This window comes from Lepisosteus oculatus, unplaced genomic scaffold (genome assembly GCF_040954835.1).
Source record: "Lepisosteus oculatus isolate fLepOcu1 unplaced genomic scaffold, fLepOcu1.hap2 HAP2_SCAFFOLD_258, whole genome shotgun sequence".
NCBI lineage: Eukaryota > Metazoa > Chordata > Actinopteri > Semionotiformes > Lepisosteidae > Lepisosteus > Lepisosteus oculatus.
In genome coordinates, this window is record NW_027167794.1 from 18,800 (window position 1) to 31,829 (window position 13,030).

Sequence of the window (13,030 nt, forward strand, 5' to 3'; positions counted from 1 at the left end):
TGATATGGTCCCTCCCAGCAGGATTGCAACGTCTGGCAGGGTATCTCTTCTTCACCTACACCCACTCGCCAGGTATCCGGTCGTGTCTCCCCTCTGCTGGAGGTCCCCAAGCGTCCGGCACCTGTTCACAAGCCCTGTGCACCGCTTCAGTTAACAAACCTACAATACTTTAATAGAGAGTTAGTTAATTCATCAGTGCGTTAGCCAAACTTGGCCTCCAGGGAGTTTCTTTGGCTGCCCGTGATGATCTCAAATGGGCTCAGTCTCACAGTTCCATTTGCTCCAGCCCGCAAACCGCACAGGACTGCAGGTAGAGCATCTACCCACGGTGTCCCTTCAGTTGATATTTCCTTAGTTGGTCTTTCAGACTGTGGGTGATGGGGGCAATGTGACTTCCAACTTACCCCTAGTGAGGCAATTACAGCCTGGCACACCTTCCCAGTGTAGTCTGCCCCTAGATCAGTATCCAAGGGGCAGGGCAGTCCGTACCACGGGATCATCTTTATCATACACTTGGGTATGTGCCAGCCCACATCACATCATCATACAACCCCACATTCTTTACACATTTGTTCTAACCACTATTAAACATCTATTAAAGGCCTCAACCTGAATTCTCCCTTTTCCCCAGTAGAGGTTTCACAGGGGTCTCAGACTCCCGCCCTCCCAGTGCCGCTCGTCTGGCATCTGCATCTGCATGGTTGTTACCTTGAGTTACTGGAATTCTTTATTTATTGTGTTATTGACACCTTACTCAAGCTGCTTCTGTCGGCAGCTGTAAAACTACAAATCAGTTCAGAGACAAGCCCAGTATTCTTAACTGGAGTCCCTGCCGTTGTGAGAGAATCTTATTTCTCCATAGCCATCCAGAATTGTGGCCTACATGCAACAAATACATACATTATATACATATACAGTAACCTTTTAACATCTTTCTTTTTACAATCTTCCATCAGTGCTCTTAACTGGCTTGCTGTGCTGAGGCAGTGGAGGGGCATTTTCCGATTGTTAGCACCTCGAATTCTGTTGTAACGGCTCAGCCTGTTCTCTGTTCTCCCTCATGCATCAGAGAGGACCCATCAGTAAACAGTATTACATTTTCTTCAATTTTCACCGTCCCCCACCCTTTGGCTACAGTATCGAATGGTATAATAGTGCCTACCTCCATGCTCCTGCGTCAGCACAGCTGCCCAGAACCCTTTGTCCACACTTACATACAAAGAATGGTTGATCCATCTGAGGAAACCCCAGTCTCAGCACCTGTAAGAGAGCTTGTTTCAAATTATTACAGGCGGCTTTTGCTGCTGGTACCAAGGCAATCTTGTCCTTGTACTGCACTCCCCCCTTAAGCAGATCTGTTAAAAGTTGTGCTCACCCCGTAAAAATATTGCACCCTGGCCCTGTTAAAATCACACAATGCTCGACACAAAAGGGCCTTATCATAACTGCTTAATATTAGACACTCTAAAGCTGAAGCAACTCAGACTTGTGGGTTTCCTCGTCAGGGGAAGCACTCAGAATACCATCAACATACTGAGTGATCACAGTCAGTTGAAGCCACGTGATACCCTGTTCTGGATAGTCATTCTTTGTAATGCATAATATTCCAACCCAATAGATCTGGGATAAAACCACCCATTAAAATCTGGTACTCAGCAAGTAAAACTTGGTGCCCCAATACTCCTGTGGCCTCCTGCCATCTCCCCATATACATTACTCTATAGCACACTGTTGAACAGAGGAGTGAAACAAGCATGACAGTAGTGCTCCAGTATCCCCTAACAGAGAAACCAACACTCCATTAACAGTACATTTTAATCCACTGGACTGGGACAGACTTAGGTAGGCTACAAGGGATTTACAGGATCTAATCGTTAGGTAAACAGATCTTCTCACAAGACGTTATTCTCCCCAGTCTCGATTCTAAACCTACAGCGTTTCAGCATGTCTGAGACATTCGAATAAACCCAAATTGTTTTCACTATTGCAACTAATTGTATAAAAATACAAACACTGTTTATCTAACTACTTTTACGTCCACCTGTACTGTACTTATACGTTTCAGACGCTCTTATATTTTCCAATCTCCTTAAGTTGATTTTCATCAAGTCTCTTTAGTTACGTCTCTAGCCAGTCCCGCTGGCTAAACACACTCACACCGTCATTTAGTATACAAAAACTCACAGTTACACACATACATGCCGGCACACAAATTCATAAAACACACATACACATCGAGAATATATTTTTCTCTTCGTACTACAATGTGCTGTATTCTTGTTTTACTTCTACATGAATCCTTTTAATTCCTGAAGTGCACTCCAGGTTCGCTGCATTCCTAATTTTGGGTGCGGTACTTTAGCCCACCAGTCAATATCTTCCGGTTTTGGATTTGATCGTATGGGGGAATCAGGGAAGGTAGGTGCGAGTACGGACCCCCTCGATGGGGTGCGAGACACTTAGAGTGACGCTGTCATCAACAGCGCCAGCCCCCGCTACATCAGGCCCTCTCCCACTTAGGGTGAGAGTACAGGTCTGCAGGCACCCTCTGTTTAAGAAGGGAGTTCCTGTTCTGTCTCTATCACACTCGTACCAGGTGTCATCCCACCCAGACCCCCCGTCTCCATATGGTCACTGTGGGAATTGATCCCAATTATTTTCATTTCCTGCCTGTCTGTTCCCCTATGGGAGTGCAGGATATAACACATTAACTAGTGCAGTGCGACCAGGAACTAATTCTTCTTTTAGTTTCTGATTCTCCTGCACTGCCTCTTTTCGCTTTTGTTTATACTCTTTCGTAGCGAGTAAAGTATCTTTTCTTCTGGGTTTTTGTTTTCCCCGTAAACACACTTAAGAAGTCACATCCCAATTTCTTTTTTTTCTCATGTATCTGCCACCACTGGTGCCGGCCGTGCACCAGGGTGGGAGCTACATGCTTGTGCTTTTGCCAATCAATACGCATATGCTTATTTTACAGGTGTCTTCGCCCCAGACTCCCTCTGACAAACTCAGCTTTTCCCATATTTTTCTCCTTCTTTTCCTTCAACTTACACTTTTCCGATATATAAACGGACCCTTCCACCACTTTCTCAAACCATCAGTTAGTACACATGTTCGGTCTCTTTTACTTTTGTCGTGTGTGAGGTAACAGCTCATACAGTAAGGGGATGCTTTCACTTGAAAAACCTGTGCATTCCTGCACTCATTCAGCCAAGGGCGTCTGTTACCTCCAGATCTAAATGCCTCTCAGAGACTTTAGAGAGGACTTACACCACACTGTTCACAGGTAAGGAACGAGACCTCGAAAACCCCCTTTCTTGATCAGTAATTCACCATGCCCAGAATGCCAGCATCGCTGCTTTTGCTCCAGGGTGGACTTACACACTGAGCTCAATCAGGGCGATTCTCGGGTCTCAACGTCCTTTAAATCCTGCTACTTAATGCTTTGCTCTTTTATTATGAGGTGTGTTTATGTTAGTGTCGTGCGTGTGTATATGTATTTCACAAACAAGGAAAACACCAAAAACATACATACATATATATATCTCCTACTTCTGTTTCCTTTAAGACAAAAATCCACGCCATCCAGTTATTTAATCCACGTTATTAAATAACTTAATTTGCGCCCTAAAAAAATAGTTGTACTTTGTCAATGGTCAGACAACACTAAATGACACGAACAGTCACTCAGTCTGTTTGATGGGCAGGAGGGCTATCCGTCCAGGAACTGCACATATCAGTGTCGTTATTGAGTGTCAACATTACGATCCTGTTTGCTCAGGTGGACCGATTCCTTGCAGTAGTTTATCATTATACTTAAAATCGTTATATAACTAGGACTAGTTATAGCAGTCTGTGCTTTCTGTTGGTTTTACAACATTTTTTCTTAACGATTCAGAACGTCCATGTAGCTGCAAAAATGAACGCTTATGGTACTTTTCGCTCCAGGCAATACTCTCCAGTGAGAGTGACGAAAAATGTGAAACTGAACTTCATCGCAAATACCAGATTGCTAGTCGATATCTTCTATCATGAAGCACTAATCAATGGCATAGCTGCGAGATTTCATTTGGGTAGCTGCACCGTACAGCTCCGTTTCAACCGAAATATCACCCCCCCTCAGAATTTCAGAAGCCCCCCTACAGATTTTTCCCCGGGCCCCGCGCACTGATGGGGGACGGGGTTTCCAGGAAATGGTATCAACTTTTCTCAAGAAAATAAAAATAGAAACTCTATAGGCACTCAAAAATTTTACTGTTTTTTTTTCAGGCAGGTGGCAAGACCCCTCCGCAAAACCCTTGTATGCCAAGCTGTGGGCATTGATTCGTCGAATATACGTATATTCACGGCGAAAATACGGCTATACGTATATATACGTCGCCTCGACGTATAATCAACGTCGAATTGCAACCGTAAAATCGACGACATTAATAAATGCATATATAACGTCGAAAACACATCTAACACTAGGAGTATACGGCACTCTGCACAGTGTACGAAGTAAATTATTTTCGCAGTAATTAATTTACACGTGTATAATAAATATAGTAAATATTGTAACGCCCTCGCCTGGTGGTGAGGAGGAAGCGCCCCTAGGCGCTCGTAGTACCGCTGGGCATGCTGGGAGTGGTAGCCGGGAAGAGTCTGAGGGTCAGCACGATGACCAGCGGCTGACCCTACCTGTGTAAATAATGTCCTAGTAATTCTAGTGCCCTGTGTAGTCCTGTAAAAGTAGAGTGTGTTGTTAGGTAATTACCACCCTAAATGTGCGTACGTTTTCGTCAGTCTCCTCATGTGTGTGTGTAGATCCTGTGTTAGGTTTTGGTGTGGTTGTTAAATAAAGTCAGTGCTTGGTTAATCGCGTCTCCACTGTTCTTTAGTTCTGAACAAGAACCTGCAAGCGCTACATTGGTGTCAGAAGTGGGCAGAATGAACAACTCGTGGCAGACACTACCCGATTCCGTAAAGCGCCGGCTGACGCTGAAAGACGCAGAACCCATCGGCGTCGCACATAGGGAGCCTGAGCAACTCCTGGGTGCGACAGGTGGCCACAGCCCTTACCAGGGCTACCCAGTAGTGGTCCCGCCAGTAGAATTGGGGCGGCCGCCCCGGAGAGAGGATGCCCTCCCTGCCGGAGCCGATCAGCGATTCCCACACCCATCGGCGCGGGTGCGACCAGGTCGCTACGATGGTGAAGCGCCTTGGGAGACCTATGAGGCGCAGTTCCAGCTCGCGGCCCGGACGAATGGCTGGAGCCGGGCGGAGATGGCCGGCCACCTGGCGGCGGCGCTGGAAGGAGCGGCCTGCCAGGTGCTCCTGGACGTCCCGGAGGAGGACAGAGGCGACTACACGGCGCTGGCAGCAGCCCTCCAGCTGCGCTTCGGTGTAGAGGAGGTGCCGGACTTGATGCGGGAGAGGCTGGCCCTGCGGCGGCGCCGACCAGGAGAGCGACTGGGCCCGGTCGCCGCGGATGTCATGTTCCTCGCCCGCCGAGGATACCCAACTTTCCCCCGGGAGGCGCAGCGGGAGATGGCTCTCCAGGCCTTTCTCAAGGCCATCTCGCCCGAGGAGCTGCGGCGCCACGTGCAGCTGGCCACGCCAACATCGCTGGAGCAGGCCTTGGCCCTTGCTACACGGGCTGAGGTAGTGTTCGGGGTGACTGGCAGCGCCAGCAGACGCAGTGCGCCCTGCCGGCTGACCGAGGCGGCGACGGAGGAATCCAGCGAGGGGGAAGAGGAGCCAGCCCGTGCAGCGACCGCCACGGAACAGCCCCGCACGCTGATTTGCAACCGCTGCGGGAAGAGAGGACACCAAGCCCGGTTCTGCCGGGCACCCGAACCTCGCTCTCCCCGATCGGCGTCGGGAAACGGGAACGGGGCGGCTCAGCGCGGGGAAGGCCACCCTTGAACACCTCAACCCCCGCTCCGGAGAGCGCTGTAAAAACCGGCGCCCCTCACGCCACCGTGGGGCGAGTCGGCTGTAGCCGGGGCCTGTACCTCCACTGCCGGATTGAGGACCAACCCTGCCTGGCCCTACTCGACACCGGTTCATCAGTAACCCTACTTCGGCCGGGCGTCCTCCCCGACACCGAGGGCACCAACCCCCCAGGATGGGAGGCCTCCAGGACCGTGAGGACCGTGACGGGACAGCTCGCTGCAGTCCGGGGGAAACGGGTGCTTGCCTTCCGTCTGGGCGCAGCGACGGTGCGCCACCCCTGCTACCTTGCACCCATCCAGGAGGACTGCATTCTGGGGCTGGACCTACTGCAGCGAGTGGGGGCCAGGTTGGACTTGGACCGGCAGGAGTTGGTGTGGCAGGGGGAGCGACTGCACCTGGTGGAGGGCAGGTCCGGCGAAGGCCGAGGGACGCGGGCTTGCCGGAGCCGGGGGAACAAGAGGCAGCGGCAGCGGCGGCGGCGGCGTCAGTCGCCGGGGCAGACCAGGCCTGCGAGCCGGGGAGCGAGCGTGCCGGATCCTGCTCCTGAGTCGGCCGGGGGGCCAGACAAGGTAGCGGCGGCGGGGGCCGAGCGTTGCGTGGAAGCGAGGCGCGCCGTTGAGGATCTCTACCAGCGGAGCTGCGAGGGCCTCGATCAGGACCAGCGGCAGCGGCTCCAGGAGCTACTCGCCCAGAACGAAGACCTCTTTGCGGCGAGAGATGAGGACTGCACCCGCACTGCCCTGGTCCAACACGAGATCAACACCGGCGACGCTCGGCCCATCCGCATCCCACCAGGACGCATGATTCACGCCAAGCGGACCGCCGCCGAGGAAAAGATCCGGGAGATGGCCGCAGCGGGGGTGATTGAGCCCTCCGCGAGCCCGTGGTCGGCGCCAGCCGTACTGGTTAAAAAAAAAGACGGCTCGTGGAGGTTCTGCGTCAACTACCGCAAGCTGAACAAGGTCACCCGGAAAGATTCCTACCCCCTGCCGAGGATAGATGACGCCCTGGACTACATCACCGGGTCGACCTAGTTCAGCTCCTTGGACCTCCGCTGCTGCTACTGGCAGGTACCGCTTGCTCCCGATGCTCGCCTGAAGACGGCCTTTTCCATCGGCCAGGGCCTCTGGCAGTTTACTGTCATGCCTTTTGGCCTGTGCAATGCCCCGGCGACGTTCGAGAGGCTGATGGAGAGGGTGCTGGCATCGGTCCCGCGGAACCAGTGTGTGTTGTATCTGGACGATCTGCTGGTTCATGCACGGAGTTTCGACCAGGCCTTGACGAACCTCCAGGCGGTGCTGGCCTGCATCCGCCGTGCTGGCCTGAGGCTCAACCCCCGCAAGTGCGAGCTCCTGCGGCGGGAGGTGACCTTCCTGGGACATGTTGTTGGATCGCGAGGGGTGGCTACGGACCCAGGTAAGGTCGCCGCAGTGAGGGGCTGGCCGACTCCACGCACCGTCGCGGAGCTCCGCAGCTTTCTGGGGTTGGCCTCGTACTATCGGAGGTTCGTCCGGGACTTTGCCAGCATCGCTGCCCCGCTGCACCGCCTCACCGACAAGGGCCGCCGTTTTGACTGGGACTCGGGCTGTGAGACTGCCTTTGGCCGGTTGCGTGAAGCTCTGGTGGGGGCCCCCGTGCTGGCCTACCCCAACCCGCGGTTGCCGTATATTCTCGACACCGACGCGAGTGACTCGGGGGTGGGGGCGGTGTTGGCGCAGGAAGGGCCAGATGGGGAGCGCGTAGTGGCTTACTATAGTCGGGCTCTGACTAGGCCTGAGCGGAACTACTGCGTGACCCGTCGCGAGCTGCTGGCGGTGATGGCGGCGGTCCACCACTTCAGGCCGTACCTGTTCGGGACCCGGTTCCGGTTGAGGACCGACCATGCGTCCCTCACCTGGCTGCTCCACTTTAAGGAGCCAGAGGGACAGATGGCGCGATGGATAGAGATACTGCAGGAGTACGACTTCACTGTCGTGCACCGTGCGGGGTCTCGCCATCTCAATGCCGACGCTCTCTCGCGGCGCCCCTGCGAGGCCGCGGACTGCCATCACTGCGCCCGGCGGGAGCAGCGTGAGGAGGCTGTCCGCGCCGTGGCGGGGGTGAGCGCCACGGCCACGGCCCGGGAGGGGCCGCTGGGGGTGGGCCTGCCAGACCTGGCGCAGCGTCAGGCAGCTGATCCTGACGTGGGGCCGGTGCTCCGCTAGAGGGCAGCAGGAGTGCGGCCTACGCGAGAGGAGCTCGCCCCGCACCCGAAGTCCGTCAAGGCCCTCTGCGCCCTGTGGGAGGCCTTGGAGGTAAAGGACGGGGTGCTGCGCCGGGGGTGGCGGGTACCCTCCAGTGGCGAGGTACGGTGGCAGCTGGTGGTGCCTCGGTCGCTCCGCGGGGCGGTGCTCCGAGCGGTGCACGGCCAGCCGGGTGTGGGGCACTTCGGCGGTAAAAAAACCCTGCAGCGTCTCCGAGGCCATTTTTATTGGGGTCTTTGCCACCGGGACGTGGAGCGGTACTGCCGAACGTGTGCGGTGTGCGTGGCGCAGAAGGGTCCCCCCGAGCGCTCTCGGGCCCCCCTCCAACAACACCAGGTGGGGGCTCCTATGGAGCGGGTGGGAGTGGACGTTTTGGGCCCGTTTCCGCGCACCGAGGCCGGGAACCGCTACGTCTTGGTGGCCATGGATTACTTTACGAAGTGGCCGGAGGCCTACGCCCTCCCGGACCAGAGTGCCCCCACGGTGGCCGATGCACTGCTGGAGGGGATGTTTCCCAGGCTGGGGGTGCCGGAGGAGTTACACAGTGACCAGGGGCGTAACTTCCGAGTCCCAGGTCTTCTCCAGAGTGTGCCAGCGCCTGGGGATTACTAAGACGCGGACCACCCCGCTGCATCCCCAGAGCGACGGGTTGGTAGAGCGGTTTAATCGGACGCTCGCCACCCAGCTGGCCACCCTGGTGTCCCGGCACCAACGGGACTGGGACCGCCATCTCCCCCTTGCGCTCTGGGCGTATCGGACCGCGGTCCAGGAATCCACCGGGTGCACCCCGGCCTCGCTCATGCTGGGCCGGGAAATGCGAACACCGGTGGACCTGGTCTTCGGCCCGCCGCCCGGAGACGGGTCGGCACCGCCGGCTGGACCGGACTACGAGTGGGACCTGCGGCAGCGGATGCAGCGGGTGCACAGCTTTGCACGGACCCACCTGACACAGGCGGGGGTCCGGCAGAAGCTGTACTACGACCTGCGCTGCAGGGGGCCTGCCTTCCAGCCCAGGGACTCGGTTTGGGTGTACAACCCGCGCCGCTGCAAAGGCCTCAGCCCTAAGCTGGCGCCGTCGTGGGAGGGGCCCGCTGAGGTACTCGGGGTGGTGGGCGAGGTCTGCTACCGTGTCCGGTTGCGAACACAGGGGAGAGTGGTGGTCCTGCACCGAGACCGCCTGGCCCCCTACCGGGCCCGGGAGGAGGAGCCGTGTGGGGAGGCTCCAGAGGACCAGCCGGGGCTGGAGCCGGCCGATAGTGGGGCGTCCGTGGATCGCCAGCCGTCACCGCGGCGCAGCGGCCGATCGCGCAGGGTTCCGCAGCAGTTTGCCGAATACGAGTACAGCCTGAGGGGGGTGTTCGACGTCGGCGAGACGCCAGACGCTTCAGGTGGGGGCAGTGTAACGCCCTCGCCTGGTGGTGAGGAGGAAGCGCCCCTAGGCGCTCGTAGTACTGCTGGGCATGCTGGGAGTGGTAGCCGGGAAGAGTCTGAGGGTCAGCACGATGACCAGCGGCTGACCCTACCTGTGTAAATAATGTCCTAGTAATTCTAGTGCCCTGTGTAGTCCTGTAAAAGTAGAGTGTGTTGTTAGGTAATTACCACCCTAAATGTGTGTACGTTTTCGTCAGTCTCCTCATGTGTGTGTAGATCCTGTGTTCGGTTTTGGTGTGGTTGTTAAATAAAGTCAGTGCTTGGTTAATCGCGTCTCCACTGTTCTTTAGTTCTGAACAAGAACCTGCAAACGCTACAATATAATTAATTACTGCGAAAATAATTTACTTCGTACACTGTGCAGAGTGCCGTATACTCCTAGTGTTAGATGTGTTTTCGACGTTATATATGCGTTTATTAATGTTTATTTCACAGCGTCGTGCACCTTTTCATTGCTCTCGCTTTCAGAGCCTCCGCACGGCACACGACTCGACATCAGGAAGCACATTGAAGTGAAAGCAGGGAGCGCTGCGACATGCACTGTGCAGATCCCGCCACACTAAGAGGTATATAAGCGTCAAAGGCAAGTCATTCCGAGTTGGTCGTTTGTGTTTTCCGTTCAGACGCGAAATGCTGAAATGATCTCTCGGCTCCTCGGTTGTCATTTCTGCTCCGTAAAGGAATCACAGCACGCGTCGCCTTCCAGCACGCTGGGTCGGGACACGATGCCGGGGGTCGGAGCGTGCGATGTCTTCCTCGTTAGTATAGTGGCAAGTATCCCTGCCTGTCATACGGGAGACCGGGGTTCGATTCCCCGACGGGGAGTAGCTTTTCTTTTACCTCCTTAGAGAAAGGACTGCCTTTCACTTCTCTGTTTTCTAACACAGCGTCGTGCACCTTTTCATTGCTCTCGCTTTCAGAGCCTCCGCACGGCACACGACTCGACATCAGGAAGCACATTGAAGTGAAAGCAGGGAGCGCTGCGACATGCACTGTGCAGATCCCGCCACACTAAGAGGTGAGTGGGTCTGTTCGATGCACAAAGAACGCTTTGATAAGCGTCAAAGGCAAATCATTCCGAGTTGGTCGTTTGTGTTTTCCGTTCAGACGCGAAATGCTGAAATGATCTCTCGGCTCCTCGGTTGTCATTTCTGCTCCGTAAAGGAATCACAGCACGAGTCGGCTTCCAGCACGGTGGGTCGGGACACGATGCCGGGGGTCGGAGAGAGCGATGTCTTCCTCGTTAGTATAGGACCTGTCACCTGTCCCCACCTGTCACGCGGGAGACCGGGGTACATCAGGACGCGCATTGAAGTGAAAGCAGGATGCGCTGCGACATGCACTGTGCAGATCCCGCCACACTAAGAGGTGAGTGGGTCTGTTCGATCACAGCGCTAGGCGAATCCCCAATCCCCTTTTGTGCGTGGCGACAGAAGAAGTCTGGTCTGTTTCCGCCCGGTTTCGATCCGGGGACCTTTCGCGTGTGAGGCAAACATGATAACCACTACACTACGGAAACTGTGGTCAGATGTGCCCAGCGGCCCAGCGCTGAGCTTCGCCAATGCGATTCAGCTGCTTCCAGTGCCTTTATTGGGGTGCGCTGATGGACCGTGCTCTCTCTCCAGAGACCAGCACGCCTGTCATGGACGGAGCAGGAAAGACGGCGCCACATTCTACAGCCCTCTCCACGCAATCGACGAAATCGGGCTACTGAAGTGGAGAAAATCGCCTCTCCAGAAAGTGCAAATATCATCTTGGAGAGTATAAATCCTATTGCCGAAGGTCAGCCCTGTCTACCAGAGTGACCCTCCCACCTCCTGCAGCGATGGTCAGCTCGTCTCACACGCGAGAAGTTTCGGCTGGAAACAAGCGCCCCCTCTCTCGCACGTTTTGCACGTTGAGTAGTTTTAATGCGGCTCCTTCGTACACAGTGCTGATCTTTTGGAAAGCAGGAGGCAAAATTGACACGTTCCCATACCAGGAGTCGAACCCGGGCCGCCTGGGTGAAAACCAGGAATCCTAACCGCTAGACCATATGGGAGTGCACAACCCTGCTGTTCCGGGCATCATGCAAGCAAACTACATAAATATGAGAAAACACGCAAGAGAGTTGTCACTCAGAGTGTCGAAGGGTCGATGTATACTGGGGCTCAGTTGAAATGCAACGTCAGGACTTTCCCGAATTATGTCACACGAAGAGAGCACAGCCTTTTCCGCCCTGCCACGTGTGTATCGGTAACTCGCCGTGATCGTATAGTGGTCAGTACTTTGCGTTGTGGCCGCAACAACCCCGGTTCGAATCCGGGTCACGGCAGAATAGGGGCGTCTGCTTTTACTACTTGCACGAATGAAGGCAAAAAAAAGCCAATTGATGTGAACGAACGGCGCTTTACAGAGGAGTACTGCCTGACTGGATCGTTGATGAACGACAGAGACCACTCCGACCTCTTCTCGGGTTTCTTCAATGACTTACTAAGGATCTTCTTCACATTCGCCCATGCAGGGGAAGCCAGTTATACCAAAGCAAACGCAGGAAAGTGCAATTCAAGCAGAGACCAGGAGGGACTTGTTTACACCGAGAGTGGTCGGAGAATGGAACAATGCGCCCAGTCCTGTTGCTGGAGCCGATTCTTGATGAGATCTTGGGCTCACTAAGAAGCCCCCGCTGGATGCTAATCTTTCTGTTGTTCTTGCAGGTCCTGCGCTGCTTTTGAGCCGACAGAGCTCGTCCTGATCTGTCGGCACAGCCCAATTGCAAATGATCGGCTCCGCATACAGAAGGAACGTGCGTTTGGTACAAGAGTGCATGAAGGCACCGGAAATAGAGGTGCGAACGCAAAATGTGTGGTTATCTGAAGAATTTATTTCCATGACAGCAGAGCCAAGCGATTTAGCGTTCTTATAGTACCAGGAAAGGAGAAGCAGCACTTCGCCTTTGCCGCGCAGGCACAAGGCGACATGCGGCAGATGCCGTAGTCGGCAGGATTCAAATCTGCGCGGGGAGTCCCCAACGGATTTTGAATCCATCGCCTTAACCACTCGGCCACGACTACAGCGAGCTTTCCGCCGCCGCATTCTTCCTATAATCTAACACGGAGTGCGAGGTGGCTGAGGAAACGTTTTCAAAGTCGCTCTCCGTTAAAAAAAAAACCTTTCACAAAATACGTGCCGGCAGACAGACACGCCTCAGAGGGTTTAAGGCTGGCTTCACGTTCAAATGATAAAGTCTCCCCGTCTGGATGTCAAAATGCAACTTTGGCAGACAGAAAAACATCAACAAACCACAAATGTGGACAAGGATTTTACAAGCTGCACCACACTGCACTTTCAAAAGCATTTACATTCGTGTTAGACGCAGGAATTGCCTTTGATTTGCGCGCTTACGAACGCCATGGAAAACGAAACAAAACAAGAGCCCT

General features: G+C 54.6%; 4 non-coding genes across 4 annotated transcripts; 1 reads left to right on the forward strand and 3 right to left on the reverse strand.

Moving 5' to 3' along the window:
• Positions 1 to 11,057: 11,057 nt before the first annotated feature.
• trnav-cac (transfer RNA valine (anticodon CAC)) lies at positions 11,058 to 11,130 on the reverse strand. The gene has a single exon. It is a non-coding gene; the product is annotated as a tRNA-Val (tRNA).
• Positions 11,131 to 11,580: 450 nt separating this feature from the next.
• On the reverse strand, positions 11,581 to 11,652 carry trnae-uuc (transfer RNA glutamic acid (anticodon UUC)). The gene has a single exon. It is a non-coding gene; the product is annotated as a tRNA-Glu (tRNA).
• A 201-nt stretch (positions 11,653 to 11,853) lies between these two features.
• trnah-gug (transfer RNA histidin (anticodon GUG)) lies at positions 11,854 to 11,925 on the forward strand. The gene has a single exon. It is a non-coding gene; the product is annotated as a tRNA-His (tRNA).
• A 657-nt stretch (positions 11,926 to 12,582) lies between these two features.
• trnal-caa (transfer RNA leucine (anticodon CAA)) lies at positions 12,583 to 12,664 on the reverse strand. Its single transcript has one exon. It is a non-coding gene; the product is annotated as a tRNA-Leu (tRNA).
• Between the last annotated feature and the right edge of the window lie 366 nt (positions 12,665 to 13,030).